We start from the raw sequence: 22,627 nt of genomic DNA, 5'->3' as shown, positions 1-22,627 counted from the left end.
TGGGTTAAATTCATAATTAATGTAGGGAATTAATGACCACAGAAAGTCAGATGTCCAGTTTAATGCTTCATCCAAAGAATGTTCCTTTTTACAGGGGGCGGTTTAAGTCTTCATCAAAAAGTTGCTATTTTTCACAGTCAGAGGTCGTTTTATTATATTGGACTTTTGGATCCATAAAGTACGTCAGGGAATGAGCACCCCCTGCTGGCCGGACTAAAAGTACCTCCAGCAGCAAACTAGTTTTTCACAAAGGTAGCACAACCTGCCAGGCTCAATAGGGCCGGCAGGATGCGCTACCACTTCAATAAATGAGGTCAAATTTATAATGTAGGGAATTAATGACCACAGATAGTAACGAGGCCAGTTTAATGCCTCATCCAAAGAATGTTCCTTTTTACAGGGGGTGGTTTAAGGTTTCATCAAAAAGTGGCTATTTTTCACAGTCAGAGGTCATTTTATTATATTGGACTTTGGGATCCATAAAGAACATGTCAGGGAATGAGCACCCCCTGCTGGCGGACTAAAAGTACCTCCAGCATCAAACTATTTTTCCACAAGGGGTCTCCCATCCATGTACTGATCAGGCTCAAGCCTGCTTAGATTTAGGGAGGAACCAGAATCTGGCTAATGCATGCAACAGTTGAACATGATTTCTTCCCCCTTAATAAAGCTGCTCTAATAGAGGAGTAGCGCATCCTGACAGGCTCAATAAGGCCAGCAGAATATACTTCCACCTCGTAGGACTTTTGAACCCATAAGTACATGTCAGGGAATGAGAACCCCCTGCTGGTCGGACTTAAACTACCTCCAGCAGCGAACTAGTTTTTCACAAAGTTAGCGCATCCTGCCAGGCTCAATAGGGCCGGCAGGATGCGCTACCACCTCAATACAATAAATGAGGTCAAATTCAGTAAACTAGTTTTATTACAAAGGTAGCGCATCCTGACAGGCTCAATACGGCCAACAGAATACGCAACCAGTTCAATAATTGAGGTCAAATTTATAAATAATGTAGGTAATTAATGACCACAGAAAGTCAGGAGGCCAGTTTAATGCCTCATCCAAAGAACGTTCCTTTTTACAGGGGGCGGTTTAAGGCTTCATCAAAAAGTGGCTATTTTTCACAGTCAGAGGTCGTTTTTGTTATATTTGGACTTTTGGATCTATAAAGTACGTCAGGGAATGAGCACCCCCTGCTGGTCGGACTTAAACTACCTCCAGCAGCGAACTAGTTTTTCACAATAGGGCCGGCAGGATGCGCTACCAACTCAATAAATGAGCTCAAATTCAGTAAACTAGTTTTATTACAAAGGTAGCGCATCCTGACAGGCAAAATAAGGCCAACAGAATACGCTACCACTTCAATAAATTGGGTTAAATTCATAATTAATGTAGGGAATTAATGACCACAGAAAGTCAGATGTCCAGTTTAATGCTTCATCCAAAGAATGTTCCTTTTTACAGGGGGCGGTTTAAGTCTTCATCAAAAAGTTGCTATTTTTCACAGTCAGAGGTCGTTTTATTATATTGGACTTTTGGATCCATAAAGTACGTCAGGGAATGAGCACCCCCTGCTGGCCGGACTAAAAGTACCTCCAGCAGCAAACTAGTTTTTCACAAAGGTAGCACAACCTGCCAGGCTCAATAGGGCCGGCAGGATGCGCTACCACTTCAATAAATGAGGTCAAATTTATAATGTAGGGAATTAATGACCACAGATAGTAACGAGGCCAGTTTAATGCCTCATCCAAAGAATGTTCCTTTTTACAGGGGGTGGTTTAAGGTTTCATCAAAAAGTGGCTATTTTTCACAGTCAGAGGTCATTTTATTATATTGGACTTTGGGATCCATAAAGAACATGTCAGGGAATGAGCACCCCCTGCTGGCGGACTAAAAGTACCTCCAGCATCAAACTATTTTTCCACAAGGGGTCTCCCATCCATGTACTGATCAGGCTCAAGCCTGCTTAGATTTAGGGAGGAACCAGAATCTGGCTAATGCATGCAACAGTTGAACATGATTTCTTCCCCCTTAATAAAGCTGCTCTAATAGAGGAGTAGCGCATCCTGACAGGCTCAATAAGGCCAGCAGAATATACTTCCACCTCGTAGGACTTTTGAACCCATAAGTACATGTCAGGGAATGAGAACCCCTGCTGGTCGGACTTAAACTACCTCCAGCAGCGAACTAGTTTTTCACAATAGGGCCGGCAGGATGCGCTACCACCTCAATAAATGAGCTCAAATTCAGTAAACTAGTTTTATTACAAAGGTAGCGCATCCTGACAGGCTCAATACGGCCAACAGAATACGCAACCAGTTCAATAAATGAGGTCAAATTTATAAATAATGTAGGTAATTAATGACCACAGAAAGTCAGGAGGCCAGTTTAATGCTTCATCCAAAGAATGTTCCTTTTTACAGGGGGCGGTTTAAGTCTTCATCAAAAAGTTGCTATTTTTCACAGTCAGAGGTCGTTCTATTATATTGGACTTTTGGATCCATAAAGTACGTCAGGGAATGAGCACCCCCTGCTGGCCGGACTAAAAGTACCTCCAGCAGCAAACTAGTTTTTCACAAAGGTAGCACAAACTGCCAGGCTCAATAGGGCCGGCAGGATGCGCTACCAACTCAATAAAGGAGCTCAAATTCAGTAAACTAGTTTTATTACAAAGGTAGCGCATCCTGACAGGCTCAATAAGGCAGACAGAATACGCTACCACTTCAATAAATGAGGTCAAATTTATAATGTAGGGAATTAATGACCACAGATAGTAACGAGGCCAGTTTAATGCCTCATCCAAAGAATGTTCCTATTTACAGGGGGCTCTTTAAGGCTTCATCAAAAAGTGGCTCGCAGTCAGAGGTCGTTTTTGTTACATTTGGACTTTTAGATCCATAAAGTACGTCAGGGAATGAGCACCCCCTGCTGGCCGGACTAAAAGTACCTACAGCATCAAACTAGTTTTCCACAAGGGGTCTCCCATCCATGTACTGATCAGGCCTGCTTAGATTTAGTGAGGAATCAGAATCTGGCTAATGCATGCAACAGTTGAACTTAATTCTTCCCCCCTTAATAAAGCTGCTCTAATAGAGGAGTAGCGCATCCTGACAGGCTCAATAAGGCCAGCAGAATATACTTCCACCTCGTAGGACTTTTGAACCCATAAGTACATGTCAGGGAATGAGAACCCCCTGCTGGTCGGACTTAAACTACCTCCAGCAGCGAACTAGTTTTTCACAAAGGTAGCGCATCCTGCCAGGCTCAATAGGGCCGGCAGGATGCCCTACCACCTCAATAAATGAGGTCAAATTCAGTAAACTAGTTTTATTACAAAGGTAGCGCATCCTGACACGGCTAATACGGCCAACAGAATACGCTACCAGTTCATTAAATGAGGTCAAATTTATAAATAACGTATGGAATTAATGACCACAGAAAGTCAGGAGGTCAGTTTAATGCCTCATCCTTTTTACAGGGGGTGGTTTAAGGTTTCATCAAAAAGTGGCTATTTTTCACAGTCAGAGGTCGTTTTATTATATTGGACTTTTGGATCTATAAAGTACATGTCAGGGAATGAGTACCCCCTGCTGGCCGGACTAAAAGTACCTCAAGCATGAAACAAGTTTTCCACATGGGGGTATCCCATCCATGTACTGACCAGGCTCAGGCCTGCTTCGCTTTAGTGAGGAACCAGAATCTAGCCAATGCATGCAACAGTTGAATTTGGTTTCTTCATCGTTAATAAAGCTGATCTAATAGAGGAATAGCGCATCCTGACAGGCTCAATAATGCCAGCAGAATGTACTTCCACCTCATAGGTCTTTTGAACCCATAAGTACATGTCAGGGACTGAGCACCCCCTGCTGGCCGGACTAAAACTACCTCCAGCAGCGAACTTGCTTTTCACAAAGGTAGCGCATCCTGCAAGGCTCAATAGGGCCGGCAGGATGCCCTACCACCTCAATAAATGAGGTCAAATTCAGTAAACTAGTTTTATTACAAAGGTTGCGCATCCTGACACGGCTAATACGGCCAACAGAATACGCTACCAGTTCATTAAATGAGGTCAAATTTATAAATAACGTAGGGAATTAATGACCACAGAAAGTCAGGAGGCCAGTTTAATGCCTCATCCTTTTTACAGGGGGTGGTTTAAGGTTTCATCAAAAAGTGGCTATTTTTCACAGTCAGAGGTCGTTTTATTATATTGGACTTTGGGATCCATAAAGAACATGTCAGGGAATGAGCACCCCCTGCTGGTGGACTGAAAGTACCTCCAGCATCAAACTATTTTTCCACAAGGGGTCTCCTATCCATGTACTGATCAGGCTCAGGCCTGCTTAGATTTAGGAAGGAATCAGAATCTGGCTAATGCATGCAACAGTTGAACTTGATTTCTTCTCCCTTAATAAAGCTGCTCTAATAGAGGAGTAGCGCATCCTGACAGGCTCAATAAGGCCAGCAGAATATACTTCCACCTCGTAGGACTTTTGAACCCATAAGTACATGTCAGGGAATGAGAACCCCTGCTGGTCGGACTTAAACTACCTCAAGCAGCGAAGTAGTTTTTCACAAAGGTAGCGCATCCTGCCAGGCTCAATAGGGCCGGCAGGATGCGCTACCACCTCAATAAATGAGGTCAAATTCAGTAAACTAGTTTTATTACAAAGGTAGCGCATCCTGACACGGCTAATACGGCCAACAGAATACGCTACCAGTTCATTAAATGAGGTCAAATTTATAAATAATGTAGGTAATTAATGACCACAGAAAGTCAGGAGGCCAGTTTAATGCCTCATCCTTTTTACAGGGGGGTTAAGGCTTCATCAAAAAGTGGCTATTTTTCACAGTCAGAGGTCATTTTATTATATTGGACTTTTGGATCCATAAAGTACGTCAGGGAATGAGCACCCCCTGCTGGCCGGACTAAAACTACCTCCAACAGCAAACTATTTTTTCACAAAGGTAGCGCATCGTGCCAGGCTCAATAGGTCCGGCAGAATGCGCTACCACCTCGAAAAATGAGGTCAAATTCAGTAAACTAGTTTTATTTCAAAGTTAGCACATCCTGACACGCTCAATACGGCCAACAGAATACACTACCACTTCAATAAATGAGGTCAAATTTATAATGTAGGGAATTAATGACCACAGAAAGTAAGGAGGCCAGTTTAATGCCTCATCCAAAGAATGTTCCTTTTTACAGGGGGCTCTTTAAGGCTTCATCAAAAGTGGCTCGCAGTCAGAGGTCGTTTTTGTTATATTTGGACTTTTGGATTAATAAAGTACATGTCAGGGAATGAGCACCCCACCCCACAAGTCAGGAGGCCAGTTTAATGCCTCATCCTTTTTACAGGGGGTGGTTTAAGGTTTCATCAAAAAGTGGCTATTTTTCACAGTCAGAGGTCGTTTTATTATATTGGACTTTTGGATCCATAAAGTACGTCAGGGAATGAGCATCCCCTGCTGGCCGGACTAAAAGTACCTCAAGCATCAAACTAGTTTTCCACAAGGGGTATCCCATCCATGTACTGACCAGGCTCAGGCCTGCTTAGCTTTAGTGAGGAACCAGAACCTGGCTAATGCATGCAACAGTTGAATTTGGCTTCTTCATCCTCAATAAAGCTGCTCTAATGGAGGAGTAGCGTATCCTGACAGGCTCAATAAGGCCAGCAGAATGTACTTCCACCTAGTAGGACTTTTGAACCCATAAGTACATGTCAGGGAATGTGCACCCGCTGCTGGCCGGACTAAAACTACCTCCAGCAGCAAACTAGTTTTTCACAAAGGTAGCACAACCTGCCAGGCTCAATAAGGCCGGCAGGATGCGCTACCAACTCAATAAATGAGCTTAAATTCAGTAAACTAGTTTTATTACAAAGGTAGCGCATCCTGACAGGCTCAATAAGGCCAACAGAATAAGCTACCACTTCAATAAATGAGGTCAAATTCATACTTAATGTAGGGAATTAATGACCACAGAAAGTCAGAAGTCCAGTTTAATGCCTCATCCAAAGAATGTTCCTATTTACAGGGGGCTCTTTAAGGCTTCATCAAAAAGTGGCTCGCAGTGAGAGGTTGTTTTTGTTATATTTGGACTTTTGGATCCATAAAGTACGTCAGGGAATGAGCACCCCCTGCTGGCCGGACTAAAAGTACCTCCAGCATCAAACTAGTTTTCCACAAGGGGTCTCCCATCCATGTACTGATCAGGCTCAGGTATGCTTAGATTTAGTGAGGAATCAGAATCTGGCTAATGCATGCAACAGTTGAGCTTGATTCCTTCACCCTTAATAAAGCTGCTCTAATAGAGGAGTAGCGCATCCTGACAGACTCAATAAGGCCAGCAGAATATACTTCCACCTCGTAGGACTTTTGAACCCATAAGTACATGTCAGGGAATGAGCACCCCCTGCTGGTCGCACTAAAAGTAACTCCAGCAGCGAACTAGTTTTTCACAAAGGTAGCGCATCCTGCCAGGCTCAATAGGGCCGGCAGGATGCGCTACCACCTCAATAAATGAGGTCAAATTCAGTAAACTAGTTTTATTACAAAGGTAGCGCATCCTGACACGGCTAATACGGCCAACAGAATACGCTACCAGTTCATTAAATGAGGTCAAATTTATAAATAATGTAGGTAATTAATGACCACAGAAAGTCAGGAGGCCAGTTTAATGCCTCATCCTTTTTACAGGGGGGGGGGGGGGGTTAAGGCTTCATCAAAAAGTGGCTATTTTTCACAGTCAGAGGTCGTTTTATTATATTGGACTTTTGGATCCATAAAGTACGTCAGGGAATGAGCACCCCCTGCTGGCCGGACTAAAACTACCTCCAACAGCAAACTATTTTTTCACAAAGGTGGCGCATCGTGCCAGGCTCAATAGGTCCGGCAGAATGCGCTACCACCTCGAAAAATGAGGTCAAATTCAGTAAACTAGTTTTATTTCAAAGTTAGCACATCCTGACACGCTCAATACGGCCAACAGAATACACTACCACTTCAATAAATGAGGTCAAATTTATAATGTAGGGAATTAATGACCACAGAAAGTAAGGAGGCCAGTTTAATGCCTCATCCAAAGAATGTTCCTTTTTACAGGGGGCTCTTTAAGGCTACATCAAAAGTGGCTCGCAGTCAGAGGTCGTTTTTGTTATATTTGGACTTTTGGATTAATAAAGTACATGTCAGGGAATGAGCACCCCACCCCACAAGTAAGGAGGCCAGTTTAATGCCTCATCCTTTTTACAGGGGGTGGTTTAAGGTTTCATCAAAAAGTGGCTATTTTTCACAGTCAGAGGTCGTTTTATTATATTGGACTTTTGGATCCATAAAGTACGTCAGGGAATGAGCATCCCCTGCTGGCCGGACTAAAAGTACCTCAAGCATCAAACTAGTTTTCCACAAGGGGTATCCCATCCATGTACTGACCAGGCTCAGGCCTGCTTAGCTTTAGTGAGGAACCAGAACCTGGCTAATGCATGCAACAGTTGAATTTGGCTTCTTCATCCTCAATAAAGCTGCTCTAATGGAGGAGTAGCGTATGCTGACAGGCTCAATAAGGCCAGCAGAATGTACTTCCACCTAGTAGGACTTTTGAACCCATAAGTACATGTCAGGGAATGTGCACCCGCTGCTGGCCGGACTAAAACTACCTCCAGCAGCAAACTAGTTTTTCACAAAGGTAGCACAACCTGCCAGGCTCAATAAGGCCGGCCGGATGCGCTTCCAACTCAATAAATGAGCTTAAATTCAGTAAACTAATTTTATTACAAAGGTAGCGCATCCTGACAGGCTCAATAAGGCCAACAGAATAAGCTACCACTTCAATAAATGAGATCAAATTCATACTTAATGTAGGGAATTAATGACCACAGAAAGTCAGAAGTCCAGTTTAATGCCTCATCCAAAGAATGTTCCTATTTACAGGGGGCTCTTTAAGGCTTCATCAAAAAGTGGCTCGCAGTCAGAGGTTGTTTTTGTTATATTTGGACTTTTGGATCCATAAAGTACGTCAGGGAATGAGCACCCCCTGCTGGCCGGACTAAAAGTACCTCCAGCATCAAACTAGTTTTCCACAAGGGGTCTCCCATCCATGTACTGATCAGGCTCAGGTATGCTTAGATTTAGTGAGGAATCAGAATCTGGCTAATGCATGCAACAGTTGAACTTGATTCCTTCACCCTTAATAAAGCTGCTCTAATAGAGGAGTAGCGCATCCTGACAGACTCAATAAGGCCAGCAGAATATACTTCCACCTCGTAGGACTTTTGAACCCATAAGTACATGTCAGGGAATGAGCACCCCCTGCTGGTCGCACTAAAACTAACTCCAGCAGCGAACTAGTTTTTCACAAAGGTAGCGCATCCTGCCAGGCTCAATAGGGCCGGCAGGATGCGCTACCACCTCAATAAATGAGCTCAAATTCAGTAAACCAGTTTTATTACAAAGGTAGCGCATCCTGACAGGCTCAATACAGCCAACAGAATACCCAACCAGTTCAATAAATGAGGTCAAATTGATAACAATGTAGGTAATTAATGACCACAGAAAGTCAGGAGGCCAGTTTAATGCCTCATCCTTTTTACAGGGGGTGGTTTAAGGTGTCATCAAAAAGTGGCTATTTTTCACAGTCAGAGGTCGTTTTATTATATTGGACTTTTGGATCCATAAAGTACATGTCAGGGAATGAGCACCCCCTGCTGGCCGGACTAAAACTACCTCCAGCAGCAAACTAGTTTTCACAAAGGTAGCACAACCTGCCAGGCTCAATAGGGCTGGCAGGATGCGCTACCAACTCAATAAATGAGCTCAAATTCATTAAACTAGTTTCATTACAAAGGTAGCGCATCCTGACAGGCTAAATAAGGCCAACAGAATACGCTACCACTTCAATAAATTAGGTTAAATTCATAATTAATGTAGGGAATTAATGACCACAGAAAGTCAGATGTCCAGTTTAATGCTTCATCCAAAGAATGTTCCTTTTTACAGGGGGCGGTTTAAGTCTTCATCAAAAAGTTGCTATTTTTCACAGTCAGAGGTCGTTTTATCATATTGGACTTTTGGATCCATAAAGTACGTCAGGGAATGAGCACCCACTGCTGGCCGGACTAAAAGTACCTCCAGCAGCGAACTAGTTTTTCACAAAGGTAGCGCATCCTGCCAGGCTCAATAGGGCCGGCAGGATGCGCTACCAACTCAATAAATGAGCTCAAATTCAGTAAACTAGTATTATTTCAAAGTTAGCACATCCTGACAGGCTCAATACGGCCAACAGAATACGCTACCGCTTCAATAAATGAGGTCAAATTCATACTTAATGTAGGGAATTAATGACCACAGAAAGTCAGGAGGCCAGTTTAATGCCTCATCCAAAGAATGTTCCTTTTTACAGGGGGCTCTTTAAGGCTTCATCAAAAAGTGGCTCGCAGTCAGAGGTCGTTTTTGTTACATTTGGACTTTTGGATCCATAAAGTACGTCAGGGAATGAGCACCCCCTGCTGGCCGGACTAAAAGTACCTCCAGCATCAAACTAGTTTTCCACAAGGGGTCTCCCATCCATGTACTGATCAGGCCTGCTTAGATTTAGTGAGGAATCAGAATCTGGCTAATGCATGCAACAGTTGCACTTAATTCTCCCCCTCTTAATAAAGCTGCTCTAATAGAGGAGTAGCACATCCTGACAGGCTCAATAAGGCCAGCAGAATATACTTCCACCTCGTAGGACTTTTGAACCCATAAGTACATGTCAGGGAATGAGAACCCCCTGCTGGTCGGACTTAAACTACCTCCAGCAGCGAACTAGTTTTTCACAAAGTTAGCGCATCCTGCCAGGCTCAATAGGGCCGGCAGGATGCGCTACCACCTCAATACAATAAATGAGGTCAAATTCAGTAAACTAGTTTTATTACAAAGGTAGCGCATCCTGACAGGCTCAATACGGCCAACAGAATACGCAACCAGTTCAATAATTGAGGTCAAATTTATAAATAATGTAGGTAATTAATGACCACAGAAAGTCAGGAGGCCAGTTTAATGCCTCATCCAAAGAACGTTCCTTTTTACAGGGGGCGGTTTAAGGCTTCATCAAAAAGTGGCTATTTTTCACAGTCAGAGGTCGTTTTTGTTATATTTGGACTTTTGGATCTATAAAGTACGTCAGGGAATGAGCACCCCCTGCTGGTCGGACTTAAACTACCTCCAGCAGCGAACTAGTTTTTCACAATAGGGCCGGCAGGATGCGCTACCAACTCAATAAATGAGCTCAAATTCAGTAAACTAGTTTTATTACAAAGGTAGCGCATCCTGACAGGCAAAATAAGGCCAACAGAATACGCTACCACTTCAATAAATTGGGTTAAATTCATAATTAATGTAGGGAATTAATGACCACAGAAAGTCAGATGTCCAGTTTAATGCTTCATCCAAAGAATGTTCCTTTTTACAGGGGGCGGTTTAAGTCTTCATCAAAAAGTTGCTATTTTTCACAGTCAGAGGTCGTTTTATTATATTGGACTTTTGGATCCATAAAGTACGTCAGGGAATGAGCACCCCCTGCTGGCCGGACTAAAAGTACCTCCAGCAGCAAACTAGTTTTTCACAAAGGTAGCACAACCTGCCAGGCTCAATAGGGCCGGCAGGATGCGCTACCACTTCAATAAATGAGGTCAAATTTATAATGTAGGGAATTAATGACCACAGATAGTAACGAGGCCAGTTTAATGCCTCATCCAAAGAATGTTCCTTTTTACAGGGGGTGGTTTAAGGTTTCATCAAAAAGTGGCTATTTTTCACAGTCAGAGGTCATTTTATTATATTGGACTTTGGGATCCATAAAGAACATGTCAGGGAATGAGCACCCCCTGCTGGCGGACTAAAAGTACCTCCAGCATCAAACTATTTTTCCACAAGGGGTCTCCCATCCATGTACTGATCAGGCTCAAGCCTGCTTAGATTTAGGGAGGAACCAGAATCTGGCTAATGCATGCAACAGTTGAACATGATTTCTTCCCCCTTAATAAAGCTGCTCTAATAGAGGAGTAGCGCATCCTGACAGGCTCAATAAGGCCAGCAGAATATACTTCCACCTCGTAGGACTTTTGAACCCATAAGTACATGTCAGGGAATGAGAACCCCTGCTGGTCGGACTTAAACTACCTCCAGCAGCGAACTAGTTTTTCACAATAGGGCCGGCAGGATGCGCTACCACCTCAATAAATGAGCTCAAATTCAGTAAACTAGTTTTATTACAAAGGTAGCGCATCCTGACAGGCTCAATACGGCCAACAGAATACGCAACCAGTTCAATAAATGAGGTCAAATTTATAAATAATGTAGGTAATTAATGACCACAGAAAGTCAGGAGGCCAGTTTAATGCTTCATCCAAAGAATGTTCCTTTTTACAGGGGGCGGTTTAAGTCTTCATCAAAAAGTTGCTATTTTTCACAGTCAGAGGTCGTTCTATTATATTGGACTTTTGGATCCATAAAGTACGTCAGGGAATGAGCACCCCCTGCTGGCCGGACTAAAAGTACCTCCAGCAGCAAACTAGTTTTTCACAAAGGTAGCACAAACTGCCAGGCTCAATAGGGCCGGCAGGATGCGCTACCAACTCAATAAAGGAGCTCAAATTCAGTAAACTAGTTTTATTACAAAGGTAGCGCATCCTGACAGGCTCAATAAGGCAGACAGAATACGCTACCACTTCAATAAATGAGGTCAAATTTATAATGTAGGGAATTAATGACCACAGATAGTAACGAGGCCAGTTTAATGCCTCATCCAAAGAATGTTCCTATTTACAGGGGGCTCTTTAAGGCTTCATCAAAAAGTGGCTCGCAGTCAGAGGTCGTTTTTGTTACATTTGGACTTTTAGATCCATAAAGTACGTCAGGGAATGAGCACCCCCTGCTGGCCGGACTAAAAGTACCTACAGCATCAAACTAGTTTTCCACAAGGGGTCTCCCATCCATGTACTGATCAGGCCTGCTTAGATTTAGTGAGGAATCAGAATCTGGCTAATGCATGCAACAGTTGAACTTAATTATTCCCCCCTTAATAAAGCTGCTCTAATAGAGGAGTAGCGCATCCTGACAGGCTCAATAAGGCCAGCAGAATATACTTCCACCTCGTAGGACTTTTGAACCCATAAGTACATGTCAGGGAATGAGAACCCCCTGCTGGTCGGACTTAAACTACCTCCAGCAGCGAACTAGTTTTTCACAAAGGTAGCGCATCCTGCCAGGCTCAATAGGGCCGGCAGGATGCCCTACCACCTCAATAAATGAGGTCAAATTCAGTAAACTAGTTTTATTACAAAGGTAGCGCATCCTGACACGGCTAATACGGCCAACAGAATACGCTACCAGTTCATTAAATGAGGTCAAATTTATAAATAACGTATGGAATTAATGACCACAGAAAGTCAGGAGGTCAGTTTAATGCCTCATCCTTTTTACAGGGGGTGGTTTAAGGTTTCATCAAAAAGTGGCTATTTTTCACAGTCAGAGGTCGTTTTATTATATTGGACTTTTGGATCTATAAAGTACATGTCAGGGAATGAGTACCCCCTGCTGGCCGGACTAAAAGTACCTCAAGCATGAAACAAGTTTTCCACATGGGGGTATCCCATCCATGTACTGACCAGGCTCAGGCCTGCTTCGCTTTAGTGAGGAACCAGAATGTAGCCAATGCATGCAACAGTTGAATTTGGTTTCTTCATCGTTAATAAAGCTGATCTAATAGAGGAATAGCGCATCCTGACAGGCTCAATAATGCCAGCAGAATGTACTTCCACCTCATAGGTCTTTTGAACCCATAAGTACATGTCAGGGAATGAGCACCCCCTGCTGGCCGGACTAAAACTACCTCCAGCAGCGAACTTGCTTTTCACAAAGGTAGCGCATCCTGCAAGGCTCAATAGGGCCGGCAGGATGCCCTACCACCTCAATAAATGAGGTCAAATTCAGTAAACTAGTTTTATTACAAAGGTTGCGCATCCTGACACGGCTAATACGGCCAACAGAATACGCTACCAGTTCATTAAATGAGGTCAAATTTATAAATAACGTAGGGAATTAATGACCACAGAAAGTCAGGAGGCCAGTTTAATGCCTCATCCTTTTTACAGGGGGTGGTTTAAGGTTTCATCAAAAAGTGGCTATTTTTCACAGTCAGAGGTCGTTTTATTATATTGGACTTTGGGATCCATAAAGAACATGTCAGGGAATGAGCACCCCCTGCTGGTGGACTGAAAGTACCTCCAGCATCAAACTATTTTTCCACAAGGGGTCTCCTATCCATGTACTGATCAGGCTCAGGCCTGCTTAGATTTAGGAAGGAATCAGAATCTGGCTAATGCATGCAACAGTTGAACTTGATTTCTTCTCCCTTAATAAAGCTGCTCTAATAGAGGAGTAGCGCATCCTGACAGGCTCAATAAGGCCAGCAGAATATACTTCCACCTCGTAGGACTTTTGAACCCATAAGTACATGTCAGGGAATGAGAACCCCTGCTGGTCGGACTTAAACTACCTCAAGCAGCGAAGTAGTTTTTCACAAAGGTAGCGCATCCTGCCAGGCTCAATAGGGCCGGCAGGATGCGCTACCACCTCAATAAATGAGGTCAAATTCAGTAAACTAGTTTTATTACAAAGGTAGCGCATCCTGACACGGCTAATACGGCCAACAGAATACGCTATCAGTTCATTAAATGAGGTCAAATTTATAAATAATGTAGGTAATTAATGACCACAGAAAGTCAGGAGGCCAGTTTAATGCCTCATCCTTTTTACAGGGGGGGGGGGGGGTTAAGGCTTCATCAAAAAGTGGCTATTTTTCACAGTCAGAGGTCGTTTTATTATATTGGACTTTTGGATCCATAAAGTACGTCAGGGAATGAGCACCCCCTGCTGGCCGGACTAAAACTACCTCCAACAGCAAACTATTTTTTCACAAAGGTAGCGCATCGTGCCAGGCTCAATAGGTCCGGCAGAATGCGCTACCACCTCGAAAAATGAGGTCAAATTCAGTAAACTAGTTTTATTTCAAAGTTAGCACATCCTGACACGCTCAATACGGCCAACAGAATACACTACCACTTCAATAAATGAGGTCAAATTTATAATGTAGGGAATTAATGACCACAGAAAGTAAGGAGGCCAGTTTAATGCCTCATCCAAAGAATGTTCCTTTTTACAGGGGGCTCTTTAAGGCTACATCAAAAGTGGCTCGCAGTCAGAGGTCGTTTTTGTTATATTTGGACTTTTGGATTAATAAAGTACATGTCAGGGAATGAGCACCCCACCCCACAAGTAAGGAGGCCAGTTTAATGCCTCATCCTTTTTACAGGGGGTGGTTTAAGGTTTCATCAAAAAGTGGCTATTTTTCACAGTCAGAGGTCGTTTTATTATATTGGACTTTTGGATCCATAAAGTACGTCAGGGAATGAGCATCCCCTGCTGGCCGGACTAAAAGTACCTCAAGCATCAAACTAGTTTTCCACAAGGGGTATCCCATCCATGTACTGACCAGGCTCAGGCCTGCTTAGCTTTAGTGAGGAACCAGAACCTGGCTAATGCATGCAACAGTTGAATTTGGCTTCTTCATGCTCAATAAAGCTGCTCTAATGGAGGAGTAGCGTATGCTGACAGGCTCAATAAGGCCAGCAGAATGTACTTCCACCTAGTAGGACTTTTGAACCCATAAGTACATGTCAGGGAATGTGCACCCGCTGCTGGCCGGACTAAAACTACCTCCAGCAGCAAACTAGTTTTTCACAAAGGTAGCACAACCTGCCAGGCTCAATAAGGCCGGCCGGATGCGCTTCCAACTCAATAAATGAGCTTAAATTCAGTAAACTAATTTTATTACAAAGGTAGCGCATCCTGACAGGCTCAATAAGGCCAACAGAATAAGCTACCACTTCAATAAATGAGATCAAATTCATACTTAATGTAGGGAATTAATGACCACAGAAAGTCAGAAGTCCAGTTTAATGCCTCATCCAAAGAATGTTCCTATTTACAGGGGGCTCTTTAAGGCTTCATCAAAAAGTGGCTCGCAGTCAGAGGTTGTTTTTGTTATATTTGGACTTTTGGATCCATAAAGTACGTCAAGGAATGAGCACCCCCTGCTGGCCGGACTAAAAGTACCTCCAGCATCAAACTAGTTTTCCACAAGGGGTCTCCCATCCATGTACTGATCAGGCTCAGGTATGCTTAGATTTAGTGAGGAATCAGAATCTGGCTAATGCATGCAACAGTTGAACTTGATTCCTTCACCCTTAATAAAGCTGCTCTAATAGAGGAGTAGCGCATCCTGACAGACTCAATAAGGCCAGCAGAATATACTTCCACCTCGTAGGACTTTTGAACCCATAAGTACATGTCAGGGAATGAGCACCCCCTGCTGGTCGCACTAAAAGTAACTCCAGCAGCGAACTAGTTTTTCACAAAGGTAGCGCATCCTGCCAGGCTCAATAGGGCCGGCAGGATGCGCTACCACCTCAATAAATGAGCTCAAATTCAGTAAACCAGTTTTATTACAAAGGTAGCGCATCCTGACAGGCTCAATACAGCCAACAGAATACCCAACCAGTTCAATAAATGAGGTCAAATTGATAACAATGTAGGTAATTAATGACCACAGAAAGTCAGGAGGCCAGTTTAATGCCTCATCCTTTTTACAGGGGGTGGTTTAAGGTGTCATCAAAAAGTGGCTATTTTTCACAGTCAGAGGTCGTTTTATTATATTGGACTTTTGGATCCATAAAGTACATGTCAGGGAATGAGCACCCCCTGCTGGCCGGACTAAAACTACCTCCAGCAGCAAACTAGTTTTCACAAAGGTAGCACAACCTGCCAGGCTCAATAGGGCTGGCAGGATGCGCTACCAACTCAATAAATGAGCTTAAATTCATTAAACTAGTTTCATTACAAAGGTAGCGCATCCCGACAGGCTAAATAAGGCCAACAGAATACGCTACCACTTCAATAAATTAGGTTAAATTCATAATTAATGTAGGGAATTAATGACCACAGAAAGTCAGATGTCCAGTTTAATGCTTCATCCAAAGAATGTTCCTTTTTACAGGGGGCGGTTTAAGTCTTCATCAAAAAGTTGCTATTTTTCACAGTCAGAGGTCGTTTTATCATATTGGACTTTTGGATCCATAAAGTACGTCAGGGAATGAGCACCCACTGCTGGCCGGACTAAAAGTACCTCCAGCAGCGAACTAGTTTTTCACAAAGGTAGCGCATCCTGCCAGGCTCAATAGGGCCGGCAGGATGCGCTACCAACTCAATAAATGAGCTCAAATTCAGTAAACTAGTATTATTTCAAAGTTAGCACATCCTGACAGGCTCAATACGGCCAACAGAATACGCTACCGCTTCAATAAATGAGGTCAAATTCATACTTAATGTAGGGAATTAATGACCACAGAAAGTCAGGAGGCCAGTTTAATGCCTCATCCAAAGAATGTTCCTTTTTACAGGGGGCTCTTTAAGGCTTCATCAAAAAGTGGCTCGCAGTCAGAGGTCGTTTTTGTTACATTTGGACTTTTGGATCCATAAAGTACGTCAGGGAATGAGCACCCCCTGCTGGCCGGACTAAAAGTACCTCCAGCATCAAACTAGTTTTCCACAAGGGGTCTCCCATCCATGTACTGATCAGGCCTGCTTAGATTTAGTGAGGAATCAGAATCTGGCTAATGCATGCAACAGTTGCACTTAATTCTCCCCCTCTTAATAAAGCTGCTCTAATAGAGGAGTAGCACATCCTGACAGGCTCAATAAGGCCAGCAGAATATACTTCCACCTCGTAGGACTTTTGAACCCATAAGTACATGTCAGGGAATGAGAACCCCCTGCTGGTCGGACTTAAACTACCTCCAGCAGCGAACTAGTTTTTCACAAAGTTAGTTTATTGTATTGAGGTGGTAGCGCATCCTGCCGGCCCTATTGAGCCTGGCAGGATGCGCTACCACCTCAATACAATAAATGAGGTCAAATTCAGTAAACTAGTTTTATTACAAAGGTAGCGCATCCTGACAGGCTCAATACGGCCAACAGAATACGCAACCAGTTCAATAATTGAGGTCAAATTTATAAATAATGTAGGTAATTAATGACCACAGAAAGTCAGGAGGCCAGTTTAATGCCTCATCCAAAGAACGTTCCTTTTTACAGGGGGCGGTTTAAGGCTTCATCAAAAAGTGGCTATTTTTCACAGTCAGAGGTCGTTTTTGTTATATTTGGACTTTTGGATCTATAAAGTACGTCAGGGAATGAGCACCCCCTGCTGGTCGGACTTAAACTACCTCCAGCAGCGAACTAGTTTTTCACAATAGGGCCGGCAGGATGCGCTACCAACTCAATAAATGAGCTCAAATTCAGTAAACTAGTTTTATTACAAAGGTAGCGCATCCTGACAGGCAAAATAAGGCCAACAGAATACGCTACCACTTCAATAAATTGGGTTAAATTCATAATTAATGTAGGGAATTAATGACCACAGAAAGTCAGATGTCCAGTTTAATGCTTCATCCAAAGAATGTTCCTTTTTACAGGGGGCGGTTTAAGTCTTCATCAAAAAGTTGCTATTTTTCACAGTCAGAGGTCGTTTTATTATATTGGACTTTTGGATCCATAAAGTACGTCAGGGAATGAGCACCCCCTGCTGGCCGGACTAAAAGTACCTCCAGCAGCAAACTAGTTTTTCACAAAGGTAGCACAACCTGCCAGGCTCAATAGGGCCGGCAGGATGCGCTACCACTTCAATAAATGAGGTCAAATTTATAATGTAGGGAATTAATGACCACAGATAGTAACGAGGCCAGTTTAATGCCTCATCCAAAGAATGTTCCTTTTTACAGGGGGTGGTTTAAGGTTTCATCAAAAAGTGGCTATTTTTCACAGTCAGAGGTCATTTTATTATATTGGACTTTGGGATCCATAAAGAACATGTCAGGGAATGAGCACCCCCTGCTGGCGGACTAAAAGTACCTCCAGCATCAAACTATTTTTCCACAAGGGGTCTCCCATCCATGTACTGATCAGGCTCAAGCCTGCTTAGATTTAGGGAGGAACCAGAATCTGGCTAATGCATGCAACAGTTGAACATGATTTCTTCCCCCTTAATAAAGCTGCTCTAATAGAGGAGTAGCGCATCCTGACAGGCTCAATAAGGCCAGCAGAATATACTTCCACCTCGTAGGACTTTTGAACCCATAAGTACATGTCAGGGAATGAGAACCCCTGCTGGTCGGACTTAAACTACCTCCAGCAGCGAACTAGTTTTTCACAATAGGGCCGGCAGGATGCGCTACCACCTCAATAAATGAGCTCAAATTCAGTAAACTAGTTTTATTACAAAGGTAGCGCATCCTGACAGGCTCAATACGGCCAACAGAATACGCAACCAGTTCAATAAATGAGGTCAAATTTATAAATAATGTAGGTAATTAATGACCACAGAAAGTCAGGAGGCCAGTTTAATGCTTCATCCAAAGAATGTTCCTTTTTACAGGGGGCGGTTTAAGTCTTCATCAAAAAGTTGCTATTTTTCACAGTCAGAGGTCGTTCTATTATATTGGACTTTTGGATCCATAAAGTACGTCAGGGAATGAGCACCCCCTGCTGGCCGGACTAAAAGTACCTCCAGCAGCAAACTAGTTTTTCACAAAGGTAGCACAAACTGCCAGGCTCAATAGGGCCGGCAGGATGCGCTACCAACTCAATAAAGGAGCTCAAATTCAGTAAACTAGTTTTATTACAAAGGTAGCGCATCCTGACAGGCTCAATAAGGCAGACAGAATACGCTACCACTTCAATAAATGAGGTCAAATTTATAATGTAGGGAATTAATGACCACAGATAGTAACGAGGCCAGTTTAATGCCTCATCCAAAGAATGTTCCTATTTACAGGGGGCTCTTTAAGGCTTCATCAAAAAGTGGCTCGCAGTCAGAGGTCGTTTTTGTTACATTTGGACTTTTAGATCCATAAAGTACGTCAGGGAATGAGCACCCCCTGCTGGCCGGACTAAAAGTACCTACAGCATCAAACTAGTTTTCCACAAGGGGTCTCCCATCCATGTACTGATCAGGCCTGCTTAGATTTAGTGAGGAATCAGAATCTGGCTAATGCATGCAACAGTTGAACTTAATTCTTCCCCCCTTAATAAAGCTGCTCTAATAGAGGAGTAGCGCATCCTGACAGGCTCAATAAGGCCAGCAGAATATACTTCCACCTCGTAGGACTTTTGAACCCATAAGTACATGTCAGGGAATGAGAACCCCCTGCTGGTCGGACTTAAACTACCTCCAGCAGCGAACTAGTTTTTCACAAAGGTAGCGCATCCTGCCAGGCTCAATAGGGCCGGCAGGATGCCCTACCACCTCAATAAATGAGGTCAAATTCAGTAAACTAGTTTTATTACAAAGGTAGCGCATCCTGACACGGCTAATACGGCCAACAGAATACGCTACCAGTTCATTAAATGAGGTCAAATTTATAAATAACGTATGGAATTAATGACCACAGAAAGTCAGGAGGTCAGTTTAATGCCTCATCCTTTTTACAGGGGGTGGTTTAAGGTTTCATCAAAAAGTGGCTATTTTTCACAGTCAGAGGTCGTTTTATTATATTGGACTTTTGGATCTATAAAGTACATGTCAGGGAATGAGTACCCCCTGCTGGCCGGACTAAAAGTACCTCAAGCATGAAACAAGTTTTCCACATGGGGGTATCCCATCCATGTACTGACCAGGCTCAGGCCTGCTTCGCTTTAGTGAGGAACCAGAATCTAGCCAATGCATGCAACAGTTGAATTTGGTTTCTTCATCGTTAATAAAGCTGATCTAATAGAGGAATAGCGCATCCTGACAGGCTCAATAATGCCAGCAGAATGTACTTCCACCTCATAGGTCTTTTGAACCCATAAGTACATGTCAGGGAATGAGCACCCCCTGCTGGCCGGACTAAAACTACCTCCAGCAGCGAACTTGCTTTTCACAAAGGTAGCGCATCCTGCAAGGCTCAATAGGGCCGGCAGGATGCCCTACCACCTCAATAAATGAGGTCAAATTCAGTAAACTAGTTTTATTACAAAGGTTGCGCATCCTGACACGGCTAATACGGCCAACAGAATACGCTACCAGTTCATTAAATGAGGTCAAATTTATAAATAACGTAGGGAATTAATGACCACAGAAAGTCAGGAGGCCAGTTTAATGCCTCATCCTTTTTACAGGGGGTGGTTTAAGGTTTCATCAAAAAGTGGCTATTTTTCACAGTCAGAGGTCGTTTTATTATATTGGACTTTGGGATCCATAAAGAACATGTCAGGGAATGAGCACCCCCTGCTGGTGGACTGAAAGTACCTCCAGCATCAAACTATTTTTCCACAAGGGGTCTCCTATCCATGTACTGATCAGGCTCAGGCCTGCTTAGATTTAGGAAGGAATCAGAATCTGGCTAATGCATGCAACAGTTGAACTTGATTTCTTCTCCCTTAATAAAGCTGCTCTAATAGAGGAGTAGCGCATCCTGACAGGCTCAATAAGGCCAGCAGAATATACTTCCACCTCGTAGGACTTTTGAACCCATAAGTACATGTCAGGGAATGAGAACCCCTGCTGGTCGGACTTAAACTACCTCAAGCAGCGAAGTAGTTTTTCACAAAGGTAGCGCATCCTGCCAGGCTCAATAGGGCCGGCAGGATGCGCTACCACCTCAATAAATGAGGTCAAATTCAGTAAACTAGTTTTATTACAAAGGTAGCGCATCCTGACACGGCTAATACGGCCAACAGAATACGCTATCAGTTCATTAAATGAGGTCAAATTTATAAATAATGTAGGTAATTAATGACCACAGAAAGTCAGGAGGCCAGTTTAATGCCTCATCCTTTTTACAGGGGGGGGGGGGGTTAAGGCTTCATCAAAAAGTGGCTATTTTTCACAGTCAGAGGTCGTTTTATTATATTGGACTTTTGGATCCATAAAGTACGTCAGGGAATGAGCACCCCCTGCTGGCCGGACTAAAACTACCTCCAACAGCAAACTATTTTTTCACAAAGGTAGCGCATCGTGCCAGGCTCAATAGGTCCGGCAGAATGCGCTACCACCTCGAAAAATGAGGTCAAATTCAGTAAACTAGTTTTATTTCAAAGTTAGCACATCCTGACACGCTCAATACGGCCAACAGAATACACTACCACTTCAATAAATGAGGTCAAATTTATAATGTAGGGAATTAATGACCACAGAAAGTAAGGAGGCCAGTTTAATGCCTCATCCAAAGAATGTTCCTTTTTACAGGGGGCTCTTTAAGGCTACATCAAAAGTGGCTCGCAGTCAGAGGTCGTTTTTGTTATATTTGGACTTTTGGATTAATAAAGTACATGTCAGGGAATGAGCACCCCACCCCACAAGTAAGGAGGCCAGTTTAATGCCTCATCCTTTTTACAGGGGGTGGTTTAAGGTTTCATCAAAAAGTGGCTATTTTTCACAGTCAGAGGTCGTTTTATTATATTGGACTTTTGGATCCATAAAGTACGTCAGGGAATGAGCATCCCCTGCTGGCCGGACTAAAAGTACCTCAAGCATCAAACTAGTTTTCCACAAGGGGTATCCCATCCATGTACTGACCAGGCTCAGGCCTGCTTAGCTTTAGTGAGGAACCAGAACCTGGCTAATGCATGCAACAGTTGAATTTGGCTTCTTCATGCTCAATAAAGCTGCTCTAATGGAGGAGTAGCGTATGCTGACAGGCTCAATAAGGCCAGCAGAATGTACTTCCACCTAGTAGGACTTTTGAACCCATAAGTACATGTCAGGGAATGTGCACCCGCTGCTGGCCGGACTAAAACTACCTCCAGCAGCAAACTAGTTTTTCACAAAGGTAGCACAACCTGCCAGGCTCAATAAGGCCGGCCGGATGCGCTTCCAACTCAATAAATGAGCTTAAATTCAGTAAACTAATTTTATTACAAAGGTAGCGCATCCTGACAGGCTCAATAAGGCCAACAGAATAAGCTACCACTTCAATAAATGAGATCAAATTCATACTTAATGTAGGGAATTAATGACCACAGAAAGTCAGAAGTCCAGTTTAATGCCTCATCCAAAGAATGTTCCTATTTACAGGGGGCTCTTTAAGGCTTCATCAAAAAGTGGCTCACAGTCAGAGGTTGTTTTTGTTATATTTGGACTTTTGGATCCATAAAGTACGTCAGGGAATGAGCACCCCCTGCTGGCCGGACTAAAAGTACCTCCAGCATCAAACTAGTTTTCCACAAGGGGTCTCCCATCCATGTACTGATCAGGCTCAGGTATGCTTAGATTTAGTGAGGAATCAGAATCTGGCTAATGCATGCAACAGTTGAACTTGATTCCTTCACCCTTAATAAAGCTGCTCTAATAGAGGAGTAGCGCATCCTGACAGACTCAATAAGGCCAGCAGAATATACTTCCACCTCGTAGGACTTTTGAACCCATAAGTACATGTCAGGGAATGAGCACCCCCTGCTGGTCGCACTAAAAGTAACTCCAGCAGCGAACTAGTTTTTCACAAAGGTAGCGCATCCTGCCAGGCTCAATAGGGCCGGCAGGATGCGC

Source organism: Garra rufa, chromosome 18 (genome assembly GCF_049309525.1).
Source record: "Garra rufa chromosome 18, GarRuf1.0, whole genome shotgun sequence".
Lineage (NCBI taxonomy): Eukaryota > Metazoa > Chordata > Actinopteri > Cypriniformes > Cyprinidae > Garra > Garra rufa.
This window is presented reverse-complemented; position numbering follows the sequence as displayed.